The sequence below is a fragment of the Phascolarctos cinereus genome, unplaced genomic scaffold (assembly GCF_003287225.1).
Source record: "Phascolarctos cinereus isolate Bilbo 61053 unplaced genomic scaffold, phaCin_HiC Scaffold_1;HRSCAF=81, whole genome shotgun sequence".
NCBI lineage: Eukaryota > Metazoa > Chordata > Mammalia > Diprotodontia > Phascolarctidae > Phascolarctos > Phascolarctos cinereus.
The window spans coordinates 31,804,298-31,810,286 of record NW_027555514.1 but is presented as its reverse complement, the minus strand read 5'-3'; the positions used below and the strand labels follow the sequence as shown (position 1 = coordinate 31,810,286).

The window sequence follows — 5,989 nt, the reverse complement described above, 5'->3', positions numbered from 1 at the left end:
AGGGGAAAAAAAGGAATTGTACATGAGACTGCAGGTCCCTGTTCTGTACTGCTTGCTTTCCTTAGAATCAAAGAAATAATGTGAAGAAAAAGAAAACTTAAGATCTAGACCCCCTGCCAGATTTTGGGTTCAGAAGGAAACAGTATAAGGAGCCAATGAAAGAGATATAGAAAGGTTGAGATAAGTGGGATTGATAGGCCAGTGTGATACTGCTGAAAGAAATCAAACAATTATATGAATGACACCACTTGTCTCCCCAAAACAAAAAGCCCATCTTTTTAACATCAGTGTTCTGCTAACGATTGTATATGGGTGTAAGTCATGTGATACTACAATGTCTGAGGAGCTCAAGCTCTGGATCATCAAAGGGCAATGGAGTTTTGGTGTCTTACAAACAAAGAATTATAATGAAGAAGTGGGTTAAAAGATGTCATCAGATGCCTGGGAAAAATAAAAGAAAGCCAAGCCTTATAAGCAAAAGTTATGGCCATTGATGGACAAGCTACACATTATGCTGGCATCCATGCCATGTCAACAGACCGAAAGACCTAAAGTACATTGGGTAGGCCACTGGGCAAATTTATGAAAGGACATGAACAAGAATTTCACGGAACAGGTAGACATAGATAGACTACAGTCTGAATTGTTGGTGAGACTACCACGGCCCTGGGAAGGGGTGCATTTAAATCATTGGAACACCGGTACAAAGAGGAACATAATATGGTGGTGAAAGCTATTATATTGAAGGGAAATCTTATGTTTAATAGTAGTGTGAAGATCTTCAAAAGAAGCAAGAAAAATTCCTGGCATCACTGGCTTGATCCAGATGGCTTGTGGCTTCAACAAGCCAATGAGGAAAGCCCCTTTTATTCAGACTACCCTTATACATGCAACTTAGAGAGTCACATTTGTCTCTAGGCTGTTATTATAGATCAGATAGTTTCCCTGAATATTCATTGGCTGGGCAGGTGAAACATTAAAGGAGTTCTGCTAGCTGAGTTCAAACAGCAGTCATTTCTTGAGCTGAAAACAAGAAAGAACCTTTGTTCCCTCTGTATTTCTATATAAAATCTATAAATTTCATGTGGATAAGATTACAGATCCATCGATATTTTCAAATAAAACTATCTATTTTTAATGTCATTATCACATGCCTATGTCATTAAAAATGAAAACAAAATTATCAAAATATACTTGACAAACTTCCAGGTAATAACAGCAAAAAGTTTCCATTGAAAGCAAAAGGGAGCCTGGGTATTTTGTTGTATCCATGATTGTTTCTACAATGCACTGTTATCAAACCATTTGTCAATTATACCTTGCCAAATTTGATGTTGTATAATTTCCAACTCCATGGCTTCCTAAATGATGTCCAATAGAATTTTTTTTAGTATCCTAGTTCTCATGTTTCTTTAGAAGAATAAGATTATTATTTGGTTTGCTTTCCAAGTCAACCAAGTATTATTAATGAGGAATTTCTTTGTTAAATACACAGTATATATCTTTGATTCCTTGGTTTAAAAAAATCAGCATCTCTACAACACTTATAATTCAGCAGCAAACATTTTTAAGTACCTATTACAAGCTGGGTACCAATTATACTATGGAAATATAAACACAAACAGCCCCTACTTTCAAATTTGCTGACAATATTTTCTTATGAATTTGACAGATCCTTCTCTCATTCAAGAATGAGGAATAAAGAAAGTCTTTCCCACTTGAAGGTCTCCTGATGGCTGATGCATCAAAGAGACAATGATAGGAGAACAAAATAGGGTTTGTGGAATCATTTGAAGACACCTCAGTATTTTTTTCACCAATAACATTGTGTTTTGGTATGATCTATCAATTTCCGGTAATCAAGTTGACTGTTTCCATCATAGATGGCATTCTAGAGCTAACGGACTAAATCCTAAATGACTGACAATTCACTACTTGAGCTAATCGGGAGCGACAATCAGCACTTTGTCCAAGATCTGCAGGTAAACTCTGATAGTGGTAGCTGAGTTTCTTTCAAGGGGATATCCAAAACAGAGGGATTTTATCAATTGGTAGATGTTCAAACCATATATAATGGATTTCCAAGGTGGTGCAACAGTCTTACCCTCCCCATCCTAATAGTGAGGGATATTGGGCAGACTATCACCGTTTATCGCCATCCTCCCAAAATTGTCAACTGTCAATTGGCTCCTTTGGCTTTGGAGTGCTCCAGCGAGTAATGGATTGTCTTTTGACTTTACTCAACTATCTTATAAAAACAAACAGGCGTCCAGTGTTTTCAGGTCATAAGATATTTGCATCTGTAGATAAGTCAGGCCTTGAAAGAGGTTCACTAGGGAAAAGTGTATGAAGTAAAATGGTCATAGTTTTACTCTTATATCCTCAAAAGAGATGTATTAAGTTCTTACAATATATAATATGTATTGTATTTTACTGGGGAAATGAAGAGAAAAAAGAGAGAGAGAGAGAGAGAGAGAAGTACTTTCCCTCACAGTGGTTAGAATATAATCATCTAGGATGAGGATCCAAATATAAAAATAATTGTGACAAAAATATGAAAGTATTATGGGCAAGGAAGAGGTCAGGACAAAGTGCCATAAGAAATTGGAGAAGGGTCAGATTACTTTCAATCTGGCAAGAGTCTGACAAGCTTTCAGTGCTTGGTGTCCAAGAAGTATCTGGAAAGGATAACAGGATTTAAAGAGATGAAAATGTGGATGTACCATGTTCAAGGCACTGGAGATAAGCCATACAAGAAATAAGCATATGTAGGGTTAGACTAAGGAATAGGCAATAACCAAATTTGGCTGGAATGCAATATGTAAAGGGGAGTAGGTGTAAATAAGGCTAAAAAGATAAATTAGAACCAAATTATGCTGGTACTTAAAGTGAGATTAAAAATGATGACAATAATTAACACATAATATTATATATTATTAACATGGTAGTTAATGTTATTAATGCTAGCATTGATATAGCTCGTTAAGGTTTACAAAGCATTTACATGTTCTCTCCTTTTATCTTCATGACAATTTGATGAGGTAGATGTTATGTATTATCTCCATTTTATGGATAAGGAAACTGAGGCTGAGAGAGGTTAAATTACTGGTCTAGAATTGCACATCTACTAAGTCACCAATCTTTATGACTCCCAAATGAGTGCACTATCTACTCCACCAAGCTGCCTTCCATATAAATGTATAGGATTAAAAGGGCCCATGAAAGGTTATCCAAATCACTCTCCCATCTTTATTACAGGTAGAGTGGTAGAGAAAGAAGGTTGGTGTTGGAAGGAGGAAAGTATGGGATATGAATCTTATTTATAACACTTATTCACTGTGTACCCAAGCATAAATTATGTAAGTCCACTGCCTAGGATAACAAGGACTGAAGTCCCTGGCACATAGTAGGACCTTAATAAATGCTTGTTGACTGACAGATTACAATAGACTCTCGTGAGACTCCACTTACAAGGGCAACATTAGCAGTTACTGTTATTAATAGTTTTAAACCAGCCCAGAGAAAAGTCTAGAATGTATAGCACATTAGAGATTGACCACTGAAGGTGTTTTAGAGAAGTTATTTATTAGCATTTAAGGAGAATAAAAATGGAATGGGATTGGATGATACACACACAGAGCTTTGCATCTTTAAGACAAAGCACTTAAATTAGGTGATCAGAGTTTCCCAGAGGAAAGGATCTGTGCTAATATAAGGTTTTATCACCCTCCTCATCGTCACATCCTGAAAAAAACAACAACATTTTCAGACACATCGTGTACATCCTCCTCTAGGTGATGAGGGTAAACAAAATTAAAGTACATCAGAGAGATCCGGGCACATCACAAAATCATCGATTAATAGTCACAGGAGCTAACTGGCTAATTCTACATTGTACAGCATGGGTATTATGCTGCAGCCTGAAAGTGCTTCAGCCTTCGTTAAAAACAATCTCTGTCTTACTAATGACATGAAATTTTTTTACCGAGCGTGCCCTGCTCACAGAACTGGTGCTAACCCACATCAACCATCTGCTATTCTTCAGTAATTCTAACTGATTTTTGCCCCGATGTGTTTGCATTGTTTGGAAAATGATCTCATCTCCATTCATTCCAACAATAAATAGCCCAGTGGGGGTAATGAAGCACTCAAGAAAAGCATTGAGGGGAAATGTTGCTAGCCCAGTTTGAGCTATCAAGTTGCTGCTGAGGGGTGATTTCAAAAACAATTACTTGTGGGCAAATATATTAATAATATTCAAATACAGTCAGAGTTGAAAAGCAAATCTACACGATTAGAAATTTGGTGTTACAGCTGAAATCCCAGCCTTAATATGGAGTGGCCTGCTGTGCTAAGATATTGCAAATACATATTAGTTTCCTCTCCCCCATGTACATGGTGATGATATCTGCAATTCCAAAGTCTAATAAATAGGTTCCTTGTGGATGTTGGTTTTGCTTCAATTATTCATCCCCCTCTTTCTTTTTAATCCTTGTCGATAAACAGAAGTTCACCTTATATGAGGGGAAATTTTCCACTGATTTTTTCTGTGTTTCTTTGGCTTCCTCCAAGTCCCAGCTAAAGTCTCACCTTGTACAAAAAAATTTTTTTTCCCAATTCTCCTTAATTCTAGTGCCTTTCTTCTGTGGTTTATCTCCAAATTATCTTGAATACAAGTACATATTTGATTTAATTTTGTCTTCTTTTTTGGACTATGAGCTCTTTGACAATGGGCTTTTTTTTTCTCTTTTTGTTTTCAGAGCTAAGCAGAGCACCTGCCTTATGATAGACAATAAATATTTGTTGACTGACTGTTTTGTTTGAACAAGATGAGTGATTTCATTGGCTTAGGGAACTCTCAATGAGGAAATTTGCTCTACAAATGCCAATGGGAACCTTCTCTGCTTCAAAGTTTGTGAAGTACATTACAATTCATTGGATAAAAAAGATATGAAGCTTAATGTCCATGGATTTCAGAGTCTAGTGGGAAGATGAGCCATCAATACTATAGGCAACTATGGTGCAAAATACTGCACGTAAAAGAATTCAGGCTATTATTAAACAAAATGCTCTGTGAATTCTTAGTATAGCACTTTTGGTCATCCTGAAGAATAATATCAGGTGTGGGGTACAGCACGGGGTAGTATATTTACCCTAAATAAGACCTCAGAATTGAATGATATCTTCTCTGTCATATCTTTATATTATCTCAACATTATTACTATATTATCTTATATATAACATACTATATTATCTTCATCTTTTATGTCTATGTGCACATTTCTGTATCATCTATGTTTATAGTAGGGAAGGGTCCAGACCTGTGATTGATATAAAGAATTCCCAGGTGGGAAAATTCCTACTGCCAATGGAGGTTGGTTCTTTCTCTGAAACTTATAGACCTAGAATGTTACTTAGAATCCTGACATATTAAATTAATTATAAGTTGTGAGTATCTCTCCCATGGCGCGACCTCTCGGGCCACACGCTGCCCCTCGTCCTGCCATCACTGCTATGCCCCGAAAAATGAAGGAAATAAAAGACTTCCTGCTGACAGCTAAGCGAAAAGATGCCAAATATGTCAAGATCAAGAAAAACAAGGACAATGTGAAGTTTAAGGTTCGCTGCAGCAGGTACCTGTGCACGCTGGTCATCACAGACAAAGAGAAGGCAGAGAAACTTAAACAGTCCCTGCCTCTTTTGGCTGTGAAGGAGCTGAAGTGAAGGAATCATTCAATGTTCCACCTGTGTTAAAATGTAGGGGGAAATTAATTAATTGATTAGTTGATTAATTAATTAATCAATTTAAAAGGCCCACATAGCCAGATGTGTATGCATATACATGTATGTATGTATGTATGTGTATGAATATTTGTACATGTATGTATATTATGTGTCCCTTTGGCAAAATATCCATTATATTTTGCTCTCTTCTATAACTACGCTTCTCTGGAGATTATTTATATCTATATCTATATCTGTAATCTAA

General features: G+C 36.5%; 1 pseudogene; it reads left to right on the top strand.

Annotated features, from left to right (window-relative positions):
- Positions 1-5,514: 5,514 nt before the first annotated feature.
- Positions 5,515-5,724, top strand: LOC110197313 (large ribosomal subunit protein eL38 pseudogene; annotated as a pseudogene).
- The last annotated feature ends 265 nt before the right edge of the window (positions 5,725-5,989 follow it).